The 22,072-nt window shown below is 45.3% G+C and overlaps 1 protein-coding gene across 3 annotated transcripts in view; it reads right to left on the bottom strand.

The window, feature by feature from the left end:
* Positions 1-21,136, bottom strand: part of HIVEP3 (HIVEP zinc finger 3) — a 451,731-nt gene extending 430,595 nt beyond the window's left edge. For 2 of the 3 annotated variants that reach the window (XR_008958864.1, XM_026498358.4), the window contains exon 1: positions 20,985-21,123. The gene's annotated coding sequence lies outside the window, so the exon portion shown is untranslated. Of the gene's footprint in view, positions 1-20,984 lie in introns of all 3 variants that reach the window. The other variant, XR_003315948.4, reaches the window with a different exon arrangement.
* Positions 21,137-22,072: the final 936 nt, after the last annotated feature.

Genomic DNA, 22,072 nt, shown 5'->3' with positions numbered 1-22,072 from the left:
GTCTATTTGCTCTGAATATTAAGGCAGGCTGTAGCCTTTGTGTGGAGAGATCCTTCTCTTTGGAATACCTGGGTGGAGAGCAGGCAGCTGGATTTGGAACTTCCACCACTGTCAAGCAAAAACGGGCACTGAAAAGTATTTTCCTCCTAGCTGAGATGGCTTTCCTTTTTACACTCTGGCTCAACCCCCAGGATTTCCATTATATCCTCCTGGTCTGCTTCAAGTATTATTCTGCCTTGCTCCCTTGCTCCAACTTCACACCTTGAGCTTTCCTTTAGCAAACCTTTCAGAAGTTCATAAAAACAATTCTTAGAATTCAAACTGCTCTATACACATCTAAGAAAGGAAGGAGTTACTTAAGCCAAAATCTGAGGACATCTTGCTGCCTCAGAGCTCACTTTGATCCTCTATACGTACCAACCCCAAGCTTAGAGCCTCTCCGAAGAAAGTCTCCCTCCTTGGGTTCCCCCATCTGAGTTCTAGGCCATGGTGTCCTATTATATATTGAACCTTAGAAATAATAAAATGCAAGCCCATCTAATTTCCATCTTCCAGAAACTTGATAAAATCTCTTGTCTACCCATAGCACTCCTTCCTGTTTTCAGAGCTGTCATGGATTCATTTTTTTCTACATACCTTTAACTGTCATTTCATGGTTTCTAGAAAGGCAGGGGAAGCAAATGAATGTACCCAAGCCTGTTATCTTGAACCAGAATTCTTAATACATTTCTATGAACACAAATCAACTTTTTATTTCCATTTTTTGACAATGTGAGGGGTTTTGGAGTGTCTGGGAATTCCCTGAAATTGCATGCCAAATTTGATATGTATGTGCATACACATGCATATTTCTACAGAAACAGTCATAGTTCTCATCACATGCTCAAGTGGTCTGTAACCCAAAGCAGGTTAGGAAACTAAGGGGAAATGGATAAGACAAACAATTGAATGTTCTTGGTGCAAGTGAAATCCATATAACGTGGGGGGAAGGGTGTAGGCAATGGTTAGAAGTAAAAATTGGTGTACCGAGTAAAAAAAAAAATTGAATCTAAACAAGTGTATAAAATCAAATACATTTTTGTCCTGACCCCCCACCCATTCCCTCCAAAGTCAGAAATTCAATCTAGGTTATTTCCAGGTAAACCCAGTCACTTCTGGGTAAAAGCAATTATTTCAAACTAAAACTTGGTGAATTCAAAATATTATCCACTATCATCCTTCTTGCCAAGGTTCTATCAAACATGGCTCAGGCATTTGGGCACCTGGTGCCTGCCCTGGATTCTACTGCACTGCCTTCTCCCCACCCAAACTTTAGTCATTGGTCTCTATCCCCACCAAACCCTTCACTGAGGTCCTTGGTTCTTTTGGTTGGTCTTCAAGCATCAAATCTAGAAGGGTCATCTGCATCTTTTAAATCTCAACCACATGCTCCTTTGGATTCACTGACTTACTAGCTCTCAATGTCTTTTCCCACTTTTCTCTTTGTTACATCAACTATCTTGCAGACCAGGAGTTTTGGACACTATTCTGTGCTACTCTCTAATCTCAACGTTAGACATGTCACTCTGGCCTTTTGTACTTTTGTTGGTGCTGTACCATGATGACACAAAGAACTTCTCTACACGGCTTCACCCTGGGAAACAGCAGGAATGAGAGTGAGGTAATGATGTCCTTGCTCTTGGATTCACCTCACCCCACCTTCAAGAATCAGACCACGGCATAAAGACAGGACACTGATCTCTTTCCGTGAATCCATGCAATATAAGCTGTAAGCACACCTCATCTGGTTCTTCCCCATTCCTATTTTAGGCCATGTTTAGTTAGTTTAAAGAACAAGGTAGTTTTGTTCCTCGTCTACACTGCCATATTTATTGATTCTAAGATGTACATTTCTTTACACATAGACATCTCTTAAATTGGGGTATATCTTACAACTCATAACATCTTAGATTTAAGGAAACATGATATTTCCAATCTGTGGTTTATGGCATAACTTCATTCCTTATGTATTAGTTTGCTAGGGCTGCCGTAAACTGGGAGCTTTAAAAAACCAGAAATTTATCGTCGAACCCAGAAATTTATAGTTCCAGAGGCTGAAGTTTGAGATCAAGATATTGGCAAGATTAGTTCCTTCTGAGGGTTTAGCAAAGGGTCTGTTCTAGGCCTCACTCCTTGGCTTATAGACGGTCGTTTTCCTCCCACGTGTCTTCACATGATCTTCCCTCTATGCATACCCCTGTGTCCACATTTCTTCTCCACTTTTATAAGGACATCAGTCACTTTGGACTAGAGCCCACCCTAAAGACCTCATTTCACGTTGATTACCTCCATAACTCCCTACCTCCAAAGAAAGTCACATTCTCAGGTCCGGGGTTAGTATGTCGACATATGAATCATGGGGCAGACACACTTCAACCCAGAACACCTTGATCCTTCAAAGAGATTCATTTTTGATGTTCATTATCCAACACTCACAAATCAAAAGGCTCGCTGGTCTCTGCTATGAACACACACACACACACACACATAAAATCTTGATAGAATATGAAATCTCGATAGAAACCCCGTTTCATTATCTTTACGTTTCTGCTATAACAATCCAAATGCTCCCTAGGCAATGAATTAATAACAGAACAGGTGGGGGCATCGGGTAACTTTAAGGGATGGGGAGGAAAGGAATCTCCATTAATATTTCAAAGTTTTTCCCAACTTCATTAAATCAGCCCAAGGTGCTGAATTCACTGGGTCAACCCTGTAGCAGTCTGCCGCTTCCACGGAATGCTTTATCTGCCTCTCAAAATTCTCCACCGAACCACTTCCTGACAGCACAGCAGTCGAAAGACACCCCAGGAATTCTGAAGACATAACCCAAAGCAGCTTACTCGGAGCATGAAATTTTTATATCTCCTGTTTAATCTTTAAATGCCATGTGAATTGTATTCTTCAACCATGTGGCAGTAGTTCTAATGAGGAAGAAAAATCCGAGACGATTCTCCCCCAAAGTTCCAAGTAACATCCAGGAAGATGTGCCCAGTTTATCCTATGATTTCATGTGCCCCTGGCATGGTGCCCCATGTTTGAGAAGCACAGCTTTCACTGGAGGAAACAGGAAGTTCCCCAGATAAAGGGGTTTTGTTTGTTTCCAGCAGAGAAGAATCTTCATTCTGGCACTGCCAGGAAACCAGTCCTTTTCCACCCAAAGGACAGCATTTCCTGAAGAGCAGAGACATGTTCCTTCCCAGCTGGTGCAGAGTCTGCGAGGTGGAAAGATAAAGGCATGCCACAAAGTTAACCCCAGAGCTGTACGTGAGCAAGGAGGCGCACATCACAAGGAAGGGGGCAAGCAGGGGTTAGAGTTCGAGGAGAAGAAGAAAAACCAACAGCCGATGGCACAGAGCAAAGGGGTGAGCAGAGTGTGCAAAGCAACAGCAGGAAGGCAGGAAGAGAAAGCGGTCAGAGGCGATGAGTGGAAGACGACCTGTGGCAAAGATCAGCAAAGTCTGAAATAATGGGGAGACAGCAGAGCACAGATACAACTGGGCCACCAAGAGCACCTACACCCTGAGCTTCAGAGGGTCCTCAGCGCTGCTCCAAAGAAACTTCCCCTCCATTAGCCCAGGGCCGCCACTCTGTCCTCGCATTGCCATTAGCTTGGTTATGATGTCCCCTGAAGCACAGCTTCTGGGCACCAACGAAGCTGAAGTTGCCAGGTGGTTTCCAGAATTAACTCCAAACTCTATGAAGCATTGATAAACATAGGCCTGAAAATCACTTAACCAACCCTTGAATTAATGCAAGCCAGTGACAAGCATCTTCCCCCAAATTTAATGAGTTGAAAAACAATTCTTGGGGGCGCCTGGCTGGCTGAGTCAGTACAACACACAAATCTTGAGCCCCGGGTCGTGAGTTTGAGCCCCACATTGGGCATGGAGATTACTTTAAAAACAAAAACACCCCACAGCTCCTTGTCGGTTTTCAGTTGTATCTCTTGGATTGTTCGGCATCAAATCTGAGTGTGTTACGGGGCTGGGTTCCTGGTCTCATCCAGAAAGGTCCCACTCTGCGGCTTTCGTCCTTCCCTACTCTGCTCACATACAGGGTGCAGGGGGGCCCCACATGTGGCTGCCAGACCGGCACTGGCCTCCAAAGGCCCATGGCGCCCCCCACCCCCAGAGCAGCCAAGCAGGGGAGAAAGTGAGCCGGCTCCTGCAGATCATTCTTCAGGAAATCCCTGGGCTCCTGGCCAGTCACACCAAAGCCCGACGGCACCACAACCAGAGCAAAGAAATAAAAGCGAAGCTCTTCTCTTCTGATTGTAATGGAGACAATTCTCAGTTCGAAAAACTCAGGTGTGCAAGGAATGCAACTTTACTATTCTCTAATCATTTGATTTATATTTAAATTTAAATTAAAATTTAAATTGCACACAATTCAAAGTCTCTCCCCCAGCCTCACCTCCGCAGAGTTACATGCACATTCTGGGGCCTTACTCAGTGAGTGCCAGGTGCCAGCGGCAGAGGGGCACCTGCTCCTCCGAGATGCCCCCATCCCCCAGCCTCTGCCCACACTTCCTCTCTCCCCTTCAGCCCTGGAACACTGGTCCACTCAGAGTCCCACAGAGACCTCCCAAGCGCAGACCTCCTCAGCCTTCTCTAAGCCAACCTCCAAGCCCCCTTGCCCTCTCAGGAGTACCTTCCCTGCCCTTTGCTGCGCAAGGGCTCTGGGAAATGCTTGGGGGGGTGGGGGTCCAGGCATTGGGAATCAGAGTCACACCGCTGCCCTCGGCTTTGCCTAAATACAGGAGCACAGCTTTCCTCAAATCCCCAGACTTGTGAGGGGCTTACGTAGTCACCGCCCTTCAGGATTCAGCCTAGACACGCAGCCAGCCTCCTCGGGGGGCCACAAACGTGGGCCTCTCCTCCTTCCCCCCAAACTTCCCCCTCCCCTCACCAAGGGCACCATTACTGCACTGGGAAAGGGCAGGGAGAGGGGGGAGATGGAGGGTGCTAGAAAAGCCTTCTCTTGCTCATCGGGCACCCTTCTAAATCTACTATCTATGCACTGAGTGCTTTGGTGCCCCCACGAGGACCAGGATTTGGAAAATCAAAAGGCAAGCATTGATTTCTGGATTCCGCTATGTTGCTTGCCCCCCGAGGCAATGAACGCAGAATGCCCTAGCTGTCTAGGCAGGGGGATGTGCCATAAGTAAAAGGAACCAGAGGGCCAAAAACCTCAGTGAATAACTAGAAATGGTGTCCTGCCACACCGCCCCTCGTCCTTCAGCTGCCTGCATGGCTATGGCACTGTTTTCCTGTCATGCTCTGTCCCTTTTGAACTTCCCCCTTCCAAAGTCCTTAGTAAAAACATCAAATAATTACATGCTGTAATTGCTGGTTGCGCAGGGACTGGAGGAAAGGGCAAAGGGGCTTTTGGCGAGTCACATCGGGGTGAAACAGCATGAAAGTCCAAGGAACAGCAAAGAGCAGAATGTGATTAAGAAGTAGAGGGCAAGTATCCCATTTATGTTTAAAAAAGACTTCATATCTGGATGTACACACATGAGCAAACGTACAGAAACTCACGGGAGAGCAGTGAAATTGGGAAGGGGACTTCCATATTCTTCCCTATATGCTCTGTGTCATTTGCATTATTTCCAAGGAGAACCTATCTGTGTTCTGCAGAAAAATGAAAGGTAGGATGGAAAAGAAGCAGCAGATAAAGGTAGACAGGTCAGGCAAGAAGGATGGGGGAAAATGCCTTCGTTAGGAGTTTCATTCTTGTCATGAAGCTGGCAAAATACAGACAGAATTTAATAGTCCCGATTAGAATCTTTCAACTAGTAAAGCAACATAACCTTGTTGCAGGACATCTGGAAAAAACGCAAAGAAATATAAAAATGAAGATCATCAGAGATGATACCAAGAGATACCAGTGTGGACACTTTGGTCTACTTTCTACCAATCTTAATACATGTCTCATGAATGTTCTTACTTATATGGGAATATTTTTACTTATATTCTCTGTAAGAAACTTCGTTTTGCTTTTTTGTAATTTTTGTCACTGTTTTTCTACCTACAAAAGTAATATGTTCATTATTGTAAAGAAAACATTCAGACATCTTATAAAGGGATATTTCTCATAATCTCCACAGTTAATAGTTTGGTGTATATTCTCCCAGTATTTTCCAATAAAATACATATTTATTTAAAGTAGATAATAAATGTTCATCAGCTTACTTTTTTCATTTAGCAATCAGTCTCTCCTGGCCATCTGATTTTTTTCAGTTGATACAGAGCGTTATCATTCTTTCTAGCAGACATAGTATATTTTAGTAAACAGAGTGTACCTTATTTAACCAGTGCTATATTAATAGACACTTAAAATAGCTCCAATTTTAACTATCACAAAAAAATGCTTTATTGAATATTTGGTATAATTTCACACACTTATGCAAATATTTTCTGAGATAAAATTGCTGGAAATTGACTGTTACGTCAAATAGGATGCACATTTAAATTTTAAAGGATGTTGCCGAAGGCCTCTAAAAATGCTGCAGAAATAGTTCCAACAACAGGGTATGAGAGTGCTCTTCTGAAAAATCTTAGCAACACTTGGTATTATCGATCTTCTGATATTTGATGACATGACTGACAACACATATCATTATTTTACAAATATTCTCCTTACCTTGACATTTACCTTTGATTTAATTACAATTTTAATTGTGCTTTTTGAAGAAATTTTTAATTTTATGCGGTCCAATTTATGGTACCAAGATTTTCAAAATGTTGACCCATATTTAACTGTGGAGTTTTCATCTTATATTTAAATATTGAATCTAGCTGTAGCTTACTTTGGCTTAAGAACTGAAGTAAAGATCCAGGTTCTCTTAAATAAAAAATTTAATGAAGCATAAGTTATACACAGAGCAGTGCACAAAGCATAAACGCACAGGTTAATGAATTTTCACAAAGTAAATTTCATGCGCCCCATGTGCCACACCTCCGTCTGCCACAGCACGAGCCACGCCATCCCATGCAGAAAACAGAACATGGCCCACACCCGAGAAGCCCCCTTAATTTCCCCCTTCCAGTCATTACCTCCCCTAGGCAAACACTCTCCTGATTTATATCATCAAAGATTAGTTCTGCCTGTCTTGGTATCTGGCTTCTTTTTCTCTGCGCCATGCTTGTGAAATTCATCCACGTCTTTGTATGTAGGTATAGATTACTTATTCTCATTCCTGTATACACTCCACTGCACGAATATACTATGATTTATTTATTCATTCTCATGCCTTTGAACATTTGGGCTACTTCTGGTTTGAAGTCATTAATAAGATAATAAGAGTGCCATGAACATTCTTATATGACTATTTATAACCATGTATACAAGTCTGCTGGGTATCTACCTAGGCATGGAATTTGGAGCATGGAGTATGTGTGTTCAGCTTTAGTAGATATGACCAGTTTTCCAAGGTAGTTGTACACTCCCACCGATAACATATGAGTCCAATTGTTCATGTTCTTGCCAACACTTGGTATTACCTGACTTTTTAATTTTGTCTATTCTAGTGGCTATGTAGAGATACTCATTGTGCTTTAATTTGCATTTCCCTGAGAACAAATGAAGTTGAGTACCTTTTAATATATTTATTGACCATTCCAACACCCTCTGTGTGAACTATTTACTTTTTTTGGGTCCTTTTTTTGTCTATTTTCCTACTGGGCTACTTGCTTTTCTCTTACTGGTTTTTAGTTCTTTACAGTATTTTCTACTCTATGGCTTGCCCTTTCATTTTCTTCATGGTGTCTTTTGATGATCAGAAGTTCTTGATTTCAATCTAATCTAGTTTATCAATATTTTCCTCTACAGTAGTGCTCTTGTGTCTTCTTTAAGAGATGTTTGCTATCCCAAGGTTACCCAGATATTCTCTTATGCTTCCTCCTAAGACCTTTGTTGTCTTACCTGTCACAGCTAGATCTACAATGAGCTGGAATTAATTTTTGTGAAATGGTCTGGGGCAGAGGTCAAGATTCATTTTTTCCATATGGATATGAAATTGAACCAGCACTGTTTATTGAAAAGAATCCTTTCTCTTCTACATTTCAGGGTCACCTTTGTTGTAAATCAGGTGATCATATAAGGGTCTCTTCCTTAATTTCCTAATATGTTTCATTAGGCCCTTTGTGTATTCTGGCACAAATACCACAGTCTTAATTACTATAGCTTTATCATAAGTCTTAATGTCTGGTAGTGGAAGTGCTCTCAGCTTTGTTCTTATTCTTCATAATTGTCTTAGCTAATTTTGGCTCTTTTCCTTTTCATACAAATTTCATAGTCAGTTAATGTCCATTTAAAAAGCCTGTTGAGGGGCGCCTGAGTGGCTCAGTCGTTAAGTGTCTGCCTTCGGCTCAGGGCGTGATCCCAGAGTCCTGGGATCGAGCCCCACATCAGGCTCATCCGCTGGGAGCCTGCTTCTTCCTCTCCCACTCCCTCTGCTTGTGTTCCCTCTCTCACTGGCTGTCTCTCTCTCTGTCAAATAAATAAATAAAATCTTTTTAAAAATAAATAAATAATAAAAAGCCTGTTGAAATTTTGAATGGTTTGCATAATTTACAGATAAATTTGGAGGAATTAACGTCTTTACAACATTGAGTCATCCAGTCTATGAACATAGTATATCTCTCCATCTACTAAAGGCTTTTTAAATTTCTCTCAATACATATTCTTGTTTTCAGTGTAGAGATCCTGTACTTCTCTATTACATTTATTCCTATGAATTTGGTGTTTTTAAGGCTATTGTAAAAGGTATCATTTTTTATTTCATTTTCTATTCTTTGTTACTAGTATACAGAAGTATAATTGATTTTTATATATTGACCTTGTATCCATCATCCTTGCTAAATTTTCTTATTAATTCCAAGAGCTTTTCTAAAGATTCTTTTAAATTTTCTGAATACACAATCATTTTGGCTCCTAATAGTGACAGTTTTATTACTTTCTCCGCCCTTGCTGCAATGGCTAGAAGTTCTAATGCAATGTTAAATAGAAGTCATGATAGCAGACATCCCAAACAGAAGGCTTTCAACATTCCACCATCAAGTATACATTTGCTTCGAGTTATTTGTAGGTACTCATTATCAAATTAAGGAATTTCCTTTGCTAAAACTTATTCTTTTTATCATGAATCAATGTTGAATTTTATCAAATCTTTTTCCCGCATCTATTAAAATTATTGTATATATTTTCTCTTTATTCTGTTATTTTGGGGAATCATTTGACTTCTTTTCAAATGTTAACCTACCTGTAAATTCCTGAAACCTGTTCCACTTGGTTAAGGCATATTATCCTTTTTATACATTATTGAATTCATTTTTACTATATTTTGTTTAGGATTTCTGTATCAATGTCCATGAGAGGGTTGTCTTTAATTTTCTTTTCTTGTGATGTCCTCATCAGTTATTGGCATAAAGGTTTTTCTTGAGAATGAGTGAGGGTATGTTACATCTTTTTCTATTCTCTGGGAAAATGTGTAAGATTGATGTTATTACTTCATTTAAACATTGGGAAAACTATCAGAGAGACCGTATGGGCCTATAGAGCCTCTTTGTTTGTTTATCTGTTTGGTAGGAAGGTCTTTAATAATGAATTCAATTCTTTAATACCTATAGCTCCCTTCAGATTTTTTATTTCTTCTTGTGTTAGTTTTGATATGTCAGGCTTTCTGGCTGGCTCAGTTGGTAGAGCATGCAACTCTCGACCTCAAGGTCATGAGTTCAAACCCCATGTTGGGCATGGAGCCTACTTAAAAAAATAATAATAGCAATCTATTTTATCCTTAAACATATAACCACTTTCTCAAAAACACTTGTTAAATAATATGTCTCTTAGAAACTGTGATATGCTACCTCTATCATTCGAATTTCATTCAATAAGCCATCCAAAAATATGGATCAGCTCAAACCATGACCCAGACGTCATTCCAGTGCTAGGAATAAGCATTAAATAAGACAACATTCCTGCTTTCAGAGCTTAAGCTTAGTGAAGAAAACAGACAATAAACAAGATCCTGACAAGTATTCTGAGGAATACAGCAGCGTAAGGGTGTGAAGAGGGGGAAGGCAAGGACTATTTTACATGCAAGAATCAGAGGAGGTCACTTTGAAGAGGTTATATCTGATCATAGACCTACACGATGTGACAGAATGAGCCATAACAAAATCAGAAGGAAGAAATGCAAAGGCCCTAAGGTAGTAAATGTACTTGGGACAGTCCAGAAAGAACAAAGAGATCAGTGCAACTGCAGCACAGTAAGAAAGAGAGAAAGAAGCAGAAGATAAATTTAGAAACCTAGGTAGGAGCCAGATTGTACACAGTCCTATAGAGTGTGGTAATGATTTGGGGTATTCAAAATGTAATGGGAAAACACTGGCTTTGAGCTGGCAAGTAACATGATATCATTTATGTTTTAAAAGATCCTCTAGGGGTGCCTGAGTGGCTCAGTCAGTTGAGCATCCAAATCTTGATTTCAGCTCAGGTCATGATCTCAGATTTGTGAGATCGAGCCCCACATTGGGCTCCAGCACCAGGCATGGAGTCTGCTGAAGATTCTCTCTCTCCCTCTCCCTCTGCCCATCCTTCCCCTCTCCCTCTCTTTAAAAAAAAACCAAAAACAAAAAAACAAAAGAAAAACAACCCTCCTGTAACTATGTGTGTAGAATAGACTGGGGGAGGCTACTGCAATAATTCAAGCAAAGGATGGTTATGGCCTGGTTGATGGTGGGAACAGTGGAGGCCAGGTTAAGTGCTGAGATCCAGTCTATGTTTTGAAGACAGAGTCAACAGGACTTCCTGTTGACCTAAATGTGGGAGTTATAGGAAAGAGAAGACTCAAGGATAATTTCTAGGTTTTGGGGCTCAACAATTGGGTGGATGGTAGTGCCCTTTTATGAGCCTGAGAATAAAGGGAAAGGAGCAGGTTTGGGAAGTTGAAAATCAGGAGTATGGTATAAGACATGTTAAGTTTCAGATCTTGTTAGACAGTCCAGTGTAGAATCAAAGTAGGCAAATGAATATATGGGTCTGAATTGCAGAAGAATGATGAAAACTGGAGATATAAACTTTAGAGTCATGCACAAATAGATATTTAATACCATAAAACAGGAAAAATTCATCTAGGAATGGAGAAGAGGTCCAAGACCTGAGCCCTGCAATACTTCAACTTTAAAAATTGGGAAGAGAGAATCCACAGCAAAGATGACAGAGGAGTATCCAATCCAGTGAGGTGAAACTCCCATACGTGTGTGAGTGTTTCTGAATTCAACACTCTTCTTTCCTGGTCTTTCTGTCGATTCTTGTGTCAGTTTTGATTCCTTCAATTCCAAATAACAAACAATCCAACTCAAACAAGCTTAAGCAATGAAAGAAAAACCAGGTATGGCTCTAATAATGTCACTTGGATGCAGTTTCTCTCCTATGTCTTCTTTTTTTTTTTAAGATTTTATTTATTTATTTGACACAGAGACAGCTAGTGAGAGAGACAGCCAGTGAGAGAGAGACAAGCAGGGGGAGTGGGAGAGGAAGAAGCAGGCTCCCAGCGGAGGAGCCTGATGTGGGGCTCGATCCCAGAACGCCAGGATCACACCCTGAGCGGGAGGCAGACGCTTAACGACTGAGCCACCCAGGCGCCCCTCTCTCCTATGCTTTCTAACATGGTGACTTCATTGTTGGTTTCATGTAATAATGACAAGGCTGGGGTCCCACAACAAGGAGGAGGGGAGCACTAGTGACCTGGAATGACCTCAAACCAAATTCATGGCTGCAGTTCTGTAAAATCAAGGTGGTATAAAACAATACTCAAAATCTGTGCAAAGGCTGGCCAGTGATTACAACCTACCTTCTCCTTTTCGTCTTTCAGTACTTGGGCAATCTTCTCTGCTGTCTCTAAGTGGGGGAGGAAGACATGGTTTTACTTCTGGTTCACCTTTACCCTGAGTAGTTCCAGCTTTATATGGAAATAGTCTCCTATGAGACTCTCCACCTTGAGCAAGCTACAGACTTTGACTTCTAACCTCCTTGTCCTGCAAGGCTGCCAAAACCAAAGCCCTGTTTCACTAGGATCAACAAACGTTCTCAGGGCAAAAGCATCCAGTGATTGGCGTATCCTTCTAGGTTCCCACTAGACCTTCGATTTCCACCGTCTAGTCCCTTTGTCTTTTCTCAGTTCTCTAGGACTTTTAAGGAAATTTAATTTTTTTTTAATTTAAAAAATATCCCCAAACATTTTAAAATTTTTCAGCAGGAACTTTGGTCCACATAACCTTGCCTACCATTATCAGAAACCGAAGGCAACCATTTCCTTCTTCGTTACCATTGGATGAGTTAGTTTTCCTTGGCAGTTACAGTATTTGCATGAGGTTCCTCTGGCCAGGGGAGGGGAGGACAACCATGATACTTTTTTAAATGAGCTATTTTTTTTGCAAACCAAAAGCCCTCTTCCTCCCTGCTCCCACAGAGACAGAATACTTCCCATAAACATGGCGTCTTGCCCGTGTGGTTTTTCAGGTAACCCCACTTCTTTTGCTTCTTTGAGCCAACCTATATCCAGGAGGGTATATTCCTCTAGCTGCACACCCAGTTCCCACCATACTTGCTACAAGCAAGGGATAGAGCTTTTTCACATCAAGTTGAACTTTTTACCTAAAAGAGCATGATTTTCTAGAACTTTCTAAGATCTGTAGCTACTGGGCTCTCTCACCATCTCCATTCTGCTTCTCTTCATTTCCTCCCACAAGGCTTCCACCTGATCTCATCTATTCTAGACTCTCTTCACACACATTTTGAAGCCTCTGGATTAAATTTCTCTCCTAATTTTGCCAAAAATAGGATAGTTTACAAGGTTTTCATCATTATTTTTTCACCTCCCTTGTTGTTTTTGATGTTTTTCAGGAAAATAAGGGGAAATGCCAACTAACACAGCAATGTTTTTATTCAAAGGTTGGAATCATCTTGACTCCTCCCTTTCTCTCACATTTAATAGCAAATACATCTTCAAATCCTGTCAATTCTACCTTCAAAATATATTCAGAGCTTCTCCACTTCTCACCACCTCCACCTCTACCCTAATCTAAGCCACCACTGTATTTTATCTGGACTATTGCACGGCCTCCTAATTAGTTGACCTGGATTCACCTTGGCTGCCTTACTGTCTATTCTCCATACGGCATTTACATTTTTCAAGACAGAAGCCAGATCATGTCACCTGTGCTCAAAATCTTCCAATGGCTTCCTATCTCAGTAGAATAAAATCAGTCTTTAATATAGATATGAAGCCCTCCATTCCTTCCAACTCCCCCTCTCCCATTATTCATTGCATTCCAGCCACAATACCCTCCTTGCTGTTCTTCAAACAAGTCAAGCATACTTCAACCTCGGGGCCTTTACACTTGCTGAACCCTCTGCAGGGAATGCAGCACCCCTAGGTTTCCTCATGGCTTATTCCTCACTTCCTTCACATCTCTGCTCAAATAGCAGAGTATCAAGAGTCTGTCCTTGAACAACCTCTCTAACATAACAGCATTACCCCCAACATCCACTCTGTTTCCTTACTCAGTTTATACTTCTTCCCTGCACTTATCACCACCTTATATATTTTATGTTTATTTGCTTTTTTGTTCGGAGTTCTCTGTTTTCCCCCCACCCAAATATAAGCTCTATGAGAACAAAACCTCTGTCCGTTTTTATTCCAGGATCTATCACAAGAATCTAGAACAGTGCCTGGCCCTATAGTAAACATTCAATAAATACCACAGAGTGAAGACTGTGGCTAGAGGAACGCCACTGTGGGAAGTCCAGTGAAAGCAGACACCGGGCAGCTCCACTCCCCCTGCTGCCACGTGCTCTCTCACCTCCGTGCCATCTCCCTGCCACCCAGCTTCTTTGCTCACTCACCTACCTTTCCAATGTCACTACCATCAGCCCAAGTCCAGAAGTCCTTCCTGCCTGAGGCTCCTCAGCTCAACCGATTCAGTGTCCAAATCCCAAATATCTAACTGGTCCACCTTAGTCCAAGAACCCACCCAGAGTCCAATTAGCCATTGCTGGGGGGGCAGGAGGAGGGTGTGGCTGTGTCTGCTCATATGCCAAGTACAGTCACCCTCTCTAGGAGCTCTACAAAGGGAAAAATTGCTGGGGATCGGTCATTTAAATACAGAACAAGCCTCCAGTAACGCATCCCTGACACTGGGCGGGGGGGGGGGGGGATATGTGTCCCTTCTATAATGGTACCTCTAACTCAAGCGCCTTCCACATCCTGGCAAGTAACACCAGTGAGTGAAGAGGGCAGCGTGGCAAGACGGCTAGCTAGAAGCAGCCGCTCTGACTAACTGCCCCCAAGGAGGAATGTGGGCCTGCTGTCACCAGATCTTCTGAGGGCTCACGAGAAGCCAAGAAATCTGGACATTTCAGTGGGAAATCTCCCACTTTTTAAATGATGGCAACTAATCCAATTTTTAAAAAATAAAACACGGTGCAGACCAGATAAAACGCATCTGCTGACCAAATCTGGCTCAGGGCTACCAGTGCGTGATTCTGTTTTATACAGTCAGCCCAAAAATAGGACACCAGTAATTTACCACACTCGAAAGCAATGTTTCCCAGGGGGTTCAGTGTGAGGATTTCATTAGCTGGAGTAACCAGGCCTCTCCGCCCCGTTCGCAGCACCTGCCCCATCCTCTCCACCAACCCTCCTACAAACTCCCACCAACTTTTCACCATGAGAGACAAGGTTTAGTGGAAAGCATTCAGGCTTCAGAACCAAACAAACCTGGGTTAAAACCCAGGGCTACCTCCTAGCATTCCTTAACCTCTGTAAGCCTCAGTTTCTTCATCTGCAAAATGGGAATACTAAGTCCTACTTAGAAGGGTCTTCAGGAACAGAGGTAATGTGAGCAAAGTGCCTGGCACCCAATAGAGGCCCAGAGCAAATAACTGCTGCTCACAGATTAGGGGCTGCTTTCCCCGTGGAAAGGTGTTTGACACCTGAAAACCCACAACTGCAGATGCGCCATGTTTGGGGTCAGCTGATGCCGCCTAAACCTCTCTGTGGAATAAAGAAAGGGTAAAAATGTATTCAGTAAGTAAAATAAGGATGGGAAATACAGCCCTTCAGGGCTCCAGAACTTCACACTAAAGGCGATGCTTGTGAACTTGGTCCAGAACGTCTACATGCATAGAAACCAGCACTAATTAAAATTCGCAGACATCAATTATCTGATTATTCAAGAACTCTCTCAACTTCTAAAGTCATTTTTTGTATGCATATTTCAACACCGAAGTCAAGTCAATGCACGCCAATTCTCCAATGGCCTAAAAAAAAAAAAATTAATTCTGTAGCTCCCGGAGACACAACTTAAAAAGAAAACCCTGTTGGCCAAGTGCAAACTGTAATGGTGTCCCCATCTGGTGTGGACTGCCAGTGACGACAACGGGCCAGCCCTACGTCCACCAACAAACACAGGGGAGCCACCACTGCAAACAAGGATCCATAACCCCTGGAAATAATGCCTCCCTCGCCCACCCCTACCGCACCCTGTGCTCTCCAGGCAGTGAAGACCCCTCGGGCCAGGACCAGAGGGCCACACAGAACACCTCGCTTCATACCATACAGCACACATCTCATGAGTCACGCAACAGGAAGGGGGTCATCCTACAAGGAAACATGCCAGTGAAGCGCCCTCCAGGAACTGGGGGGACCCTCAACTGCGAAACCCAGAAACACATTTCTACCAGCAGAGACTCCAAGTAGGCTTGTCCACCGAGCAAGCTTCGAACGAACAGAACTTGTCCCCAGTCGCCTGTATTCTCCCCTCCCCCCAAGAAGAGCCAAGCGCCCCCATCCCAGATGTGCCTGGGCCTAGTCCTGTCTCCTGGGCTCTCGGGGCTCTCAGATTTGTCCATGTCCATTACCAGCTATCCTCCAGGGAGACCCAAGCACCGGAAAATCACTTCCCTCCCTCACTGCCAAGCCTCTCCTAGGAGGCAGGTGATCAGGAATTATGTAAGCTATTCTCTAGATTTAAAAAAAAAAAAAAAAGTGGGGAGGGAGTCTGAGAGGGGTGGAGTAAAATTCAAGATTGGCCAGGAGCTGACAACCCCTGAAGCTGGGCAGCATCGGGTGAACAGGGGTCTGTCATAGGCTTTTCCCAATTTGTGTCTATGTTTAAAATGTACCATAATAAAAAAGCCCTTAAAGGGGCGTAGGAAGAGGACACAGATACAACCTGAAAATAAAACCAAGTGTCCTTCACTCTCCACCCTGCGTTTGAACACAGAAAAATCTGGGAAGTCCTCAGACTTTTAGATCCACAGCCCAGAGGGGTCATGCACTCCCAGAGGAGAGACAGCATCTTCTAAAGCCCCACACTCGCTGTCCTCAACAAAATCACCTTTGAAAAACTCCCTAGAACTTTTCAAAATTATTCTGGCATGACCCAGCTTCCCTTCTTGGACTGCAAACCTCTGCCTCCAGAAATCACCCCTCCAGCCTCATCCCACTACAAGGGCCTCTACTTCCTGTTCCAAACTAGTGCGTTGAGCAAGCTGGAGACTGAAATAGCTCCTGGGTGGCAGACGGATGCCTGCCTTCCGACAGCTGGTGTAGCTGGTCCTCCCTCCCGGGGGTCCCAAGTGACGGGACTATTCTCACTCTCAGGGAGTCAGGGAACACTTTACATGACCTCTCCTGCCTCTTCCCTTTAGTTTCAACTTGCTCCTCATAAGAATTTTTTTTTTATGATCTGAAGTGGGTTTTGTCAATCTCAACACTGTGGACATGGGGGCTGAAAAATTCCTGGGTGTGGGGGGCTGTCCTCCGCCCTGCAGGACACTCAGCAGCATCCCTGGTCTCCACCCACTAAATGACAGGAGCACATACTCCAGCCGTGACAACCCAAAATGTCCCAGACGTTGCCACACGTTCCCTAGGGGGCAAAACCGCCCCTGCTGAAGAATCACTGGTCTAAAAGATACTGAAAAACCAAGACCAATATTGTCCTGGCAAAAAAAAAAAAAAATGAGGTTATACAGTTTCTTCCCACAGTCACTATTAGACAAAATATTTCAGCATATAAATTTGTTGAGTATGAATATTCAAGACATGTTGCATCCCAAGCCAGAAACACGTAAATGACCAAGAGAAAAATAAACTTATAATACTCCCAACTCTTTTTCCTGTCTTTGTGGTTTCCTGTGTAAATCTTACTTGTTTCCTCCAGATGATTCTGTTTGCCTGTCAATGTGGTAATCACTCTACCCAGGCCTTCTCTGAAGTGCCCCAAAATCTGGGATGTTAGAAGGAAAAGCTTCTAATGAGTCTGAGCACGCCCCAAGGTGTGCTGGTTCCCCAGCACTTACTGAACAGATGTCACTGGAAAACAGCATCCCCCCAAAGAAGGCCTCCTAACGAAAGCACAAGAAAAGCATCACCAACATGCCTGATACAACTTCAGATAACACCAGATTCCCAGCGTGACCAAGAAGCACCACACACAGCTAACGGAGCCGAGCCGTGTCAGAGTCTACAACCCCCACAGGGAAACACTGTTAACGTCTTCAGTAAGCAGAGGGAGTTTCCCACTGTATTTAAATGGGACACTCCCTTCATGAGGAGAAAGAAAATCTGTTTTTGGTCTGCAGGGGACTTACATTAGCTGTAATCTATTATCCAGCTTTGGGGAACAGACATACAGAACTGTCTCTCATCCCCCACCCCATCAGACTCCCCAGCTCCACTCGGGGGTTCTCCAGGGAGATAATGACTTGTTCTTCCCCTCTGATACTTGTAGACAGACAAGCACTGGGTGGGGGGATTCTGTCTTTTGGGGTCCATTCCTAACCTCTGTTACCCAATGCCACTGCCTGTCTCAGTCTGGATCACCCCAATCCTAGATTCTGGCCAAGGTCTCCTAACTTCCTGGTTTCACATTTCCCCTCTGTCCAGGTTTATGCCAATGATGGTCTTTTAAGAGCACAAGCCAGAAGGCCCCAGAGTCCTGCGGTTTCCCACTGCCTATCACTCAATACCACCCCAGCTTCTTTGGTGCACAGATTTGTGAAGTACACCCAATGTTTGACCCAAGAGGAGCCGGAGGAGGAACAGAATGAGCAATGAGCAGTGAGCAGGAAGGGGCACACTCGTGAAGGGTTCATCCACTGGGCAGATGGAGGGAGAAGAGGGAAGGGAGTGTTAAACTCAGTGACAGAGTTTCCTTTCAACCCTGACTTCTTGTGATTCTGCGAACTCCTGCCCCTCAGAGGCTCCCATCATCTGACCCCAAGCCTCCTGCAAAGTCATGCCAGACTGTCCTCCGGAAATGTCCCTCACACAGTGCTGCACGTGGTTACCCCACTTCTACAGGATGCCTTCTTTCCTGGTCATCTTTCATGTTTTTAATTACAAAAGGAACGACACTGGTGGCAACAGCAGAAAATGAAGTATTTAAGATGAAGTCTCTCAACCATTGCACTCCCATCATAGCCACTGGCAGCCCAGAGCACGGTGCACGGCCCCTGCTCCCTCCCCATCTCTCTCCCTCTCTCTCTCTCTCTCTCTCTCTCTCTCTCACACACACACACACACACACACACTCCACTCATTTGATACTTGATCTTATACTGTGCCTCGGGGAGGAGGACATTTAATTCTACCATCCACTCACTCATCTCTCCAGCACCCCATGAGGTTAAGTCAGTTAGTTCAAATGCTTCAGCCGGGGCTGCTGCACCAATGAGGGACTGCGAGGCAGCGAGAGCGCGTGTCTTGCTCAAAATCACACATTAGCCGGCAGCAGAGTTAAGACCACAACAAGAAGCCCTACCCCAGTGTTTGTTATTACACTGGAAAGTACTCCTCACCCCCACTACAGAATGCAGTCTGGTACGGACAGAAGGTAGAAATAAATACGTGTGTTAAGAATGGCCTGGGGAAGCACAGTTAAGTACTTGGACTCTGAACATAGGCTGACTAAGCTTAGAATCTGGCTGTCATTTACCTCTCACCGTGCGACCCGCGTCAATCCACTGTGCCTGAGTGTCATCGTCTGAAACATGGGGTAATGACAGTACCTCCCTTACAAGGTCACTGTGAGAATGAGATAACTTAATATCTGTAAAGCACCCAAAACAGTGTCTGCTACGTGTGCTAACAAAATCACCATCACAGCTCTCACACAAGCCCCCAAACACACTAAATATTCTTAAACTCTTCTTAAAATTGAGGCTCGCAAATCAAAACCACATCTTGTTAGCTCCATACCTTGTCCCAAAAGAAATCAGCATGGGGAAGAAACTCAGATGATAGAACTCGAAAAAAACATCTAAGTGACCCAGTGACTGAAACCATTACTCGGGGGAGGAATGACCTCATAGATCAGTGACACCTACTGCACCAAACAATAAAAACCTTAACAGCCTCTGGCAGTTATTATCTAAGGAAAGTGGGCTGCAAACCTGCTGGAGAATTGGTTTTGCCATGGTAATATTTCGAGTCAATTGCTGCTCCTACACTAAACGTACTGGTGTTGCACAACCGGCAAACTAACTAGAGGAACACTGTTAACATGAATTAGATATTACTAAAGATTCAACACTACAACAGTGCCTGATTACAAGAGATTTCGGGCTGTATTGCTTAATGGGCACATGGAAAGTGCTAATTAAGCCCACTCGCAGAGGATGTTCCGAGGCAGCTCTGTAAACCACAGGTAGCAATAGGTCTATGTACTAAGTGAGGAGCCGTATTCCCAACCCAGTTGGATACAGTCCTACGGGAAAGATGGGAAAGCAGAGGAAAAGCCAAGGTTTTCTGCACAGGAGGGGTAACCTGGTAAAGCAGACAAGTATCCAAACTTACCTGGATCTCAGGTTGGTTGGTTTTCCTTAGCTACTTCCGCAGCAATACTTCTAAAACCTCCTTTGCTTAAGTGAAAGACCAAATAATTCACCGTAGATTGGAGACCCTCACCAAACAGCATAAGCAAGGAGAGGGAGAGTAAGCCTTGCCATTATTACCAAAAGCTTCCCAGGCAACCAGAAGACACTGAATGGCTCTCCCGGCTCTCCAGGCAGCACCTTGGCCCAAAGCATCTCACAGCAAACAGCTTCAAGCTTTCGGTGGCTCTTCAAGAGTTGCTAGACTAAAGGCATTAGCCGTGCGTTTCAGGATCTATTTTGCTTTCCCACCTTGTTAATTAACTAATCAGGGATGGCAAAGCACCTCACAAGTATAAACCGTCAGGGAAACGCTAAGTAAATTCGCCTACCTGGTCTATATGTCAATACTTAATTAGGAAAGGGAGAAGGGCTGAGCGGGAGGCTGAGCTGTCCCCAGTTGCTGCAATCCTGGGGCCAGGGCTCGCTAACGCAAGGCGGACTGACCCGCGTGCCCTGCAGCAGCCTCCGGCCCCGGGGCAGGGCTCTCGGCAGGACTTCTGGAAGGGAACCCTGGACCGGAGCCACCCCGGGGCAAAGGGAACGCTGCGCGCCAGGCGCATCCTCGCGCCTCAGCCTCCATCTCCCCGCATCTCTGGCATGTCAACAAACGCCGACCACAAAGTGAAACTTTCCGGGCCCCCGCTGTCGCGCTGGGTCTCTGCCCTCTGCCCTGGAGCGCGTCGCGGGCACAGGTGTGGAGCCGGGCCTCGGAGGGGACCCCCGCCCCCAGCCCCTGCGATTGTGTAATCGGCCCGGGAGGGGGTGCTCGGCACCGGCCCCACGCCCAGCTGCGGAGGCGCGGCCCGTGGACCCCGCGGCAGGCGCGGCGCCCGGGGCTGTGGGGGGTTGGGGAGGACTGTCGTCCCGCCCCCCGGGACCGCCCCCGGGCGGCCAGGGGAGCCGCGGCGCTGACACAGCCCGGAGGGGGCGCCCGCGCGGCGGACCGACGCCGAGGAGGGGGCGCGAGGGCTCGGCAACGCGGCCGGCCTTACCTGCTCACCGGGCCGGCACGGCGGGAGGCGGCTCGGGATGCCGGGGCGGCGGGCGGCGAGCGGTAGCGCTGGCAGCCACCCGACCGCGGCATGTAAGGAACCGCGGCGGCGGCTGCGGCGGCGGCGGCGGCGGGCGCGGGACTGACAGCCCCAGGCCCCGCCTCCAGGCCCCGGGCCCCGCCCCCTCCGCGGCCGCGCGGCTGGCCCCGCCTCCTCCGCCCACTGCCGGGGTCAAGCTCGGTCCACCAGCCTGGAGGGCGGGGGCGCTCGCTTCCGATTGGCCTGAGAGATGCCCGCCCCGCCCACTCCCCGCCTCCTCCTTGGCAGGGAGCGGCGCGTGCGCGGTGGCGGCGATGGGCAACGCACAGGCTGAGGGCTGGCGTTCTAGGTCCCCACTGGTGGGTACCGAGAGTCCTTCCTAATCCCGGATGGCTGGGGGCCCTGGATGGCCTGAGGAACCAAGAATCAGGCTAAGACTACACAGTGGATTTTCCTTTTTCACCTGTGGACGAATCTATGGGAGAAAACCAAACCAGAATGGGCCAGGCTCTGTCTAACCAGAGGAGACCCCAAAATTGTGAACTGCAACAGAAAACGAGCCGCTAGCCCGGATGCATCTGCGATGGATCCCAGGGATGCTTAATCCACGCGCTGGATTCGCTCCCTGGTCTGCAAGAGTGATGTGTGTGCAGAGGGTCTAGTAGTTGAGAAGGGAGGTTAGGGCGTTAGGATTGTGCCAACAGAGAAAGTGAGTGATGCTGAACTAAGTGGCTCTTCTCCTCCAGCACCTACCTTCTCCTCCTCCCCCACCCCCTCTCCGTATCTCCCACCTCTCCCTCTGCGCTGGTTCCAGTATCCTCAGCCTGTAAACAAGATCAAGTCTCTCCCAGCAAGAATAAACTGAGACCCAGCAATTTCACTCCTAAGTACGTACTCAAGGAAATTGGAAACATATCTACGCAAAAACTTGTACACAGATGTTCACAGCCTATTCATAATGGCCAAAAGTGGGAACAATTAGAAGGTCCATTATTCGATGAAAGGATGAATTATGCTTTATCCATACAATGGAACATTACTGGGCCATA

Source organism: Ursus arctos, unplaced genomic scaffold (assembly GCF_023065955.2).
Source record: "Ursus arctos isolate Adak ecotype North America unplaced genomic scaffold, UrsArc2.0 scaffold_12, whole genome shotgun sequence".
Lineage (NCBI taxonomy): Eukaryota > Metazoa > Chordata > Mammalia > Carnivora > Ursidae > Ursus > Ursus arctos.
This window is presented reverse-complemented; position numbering and strand designations above follow the sequence as displayed.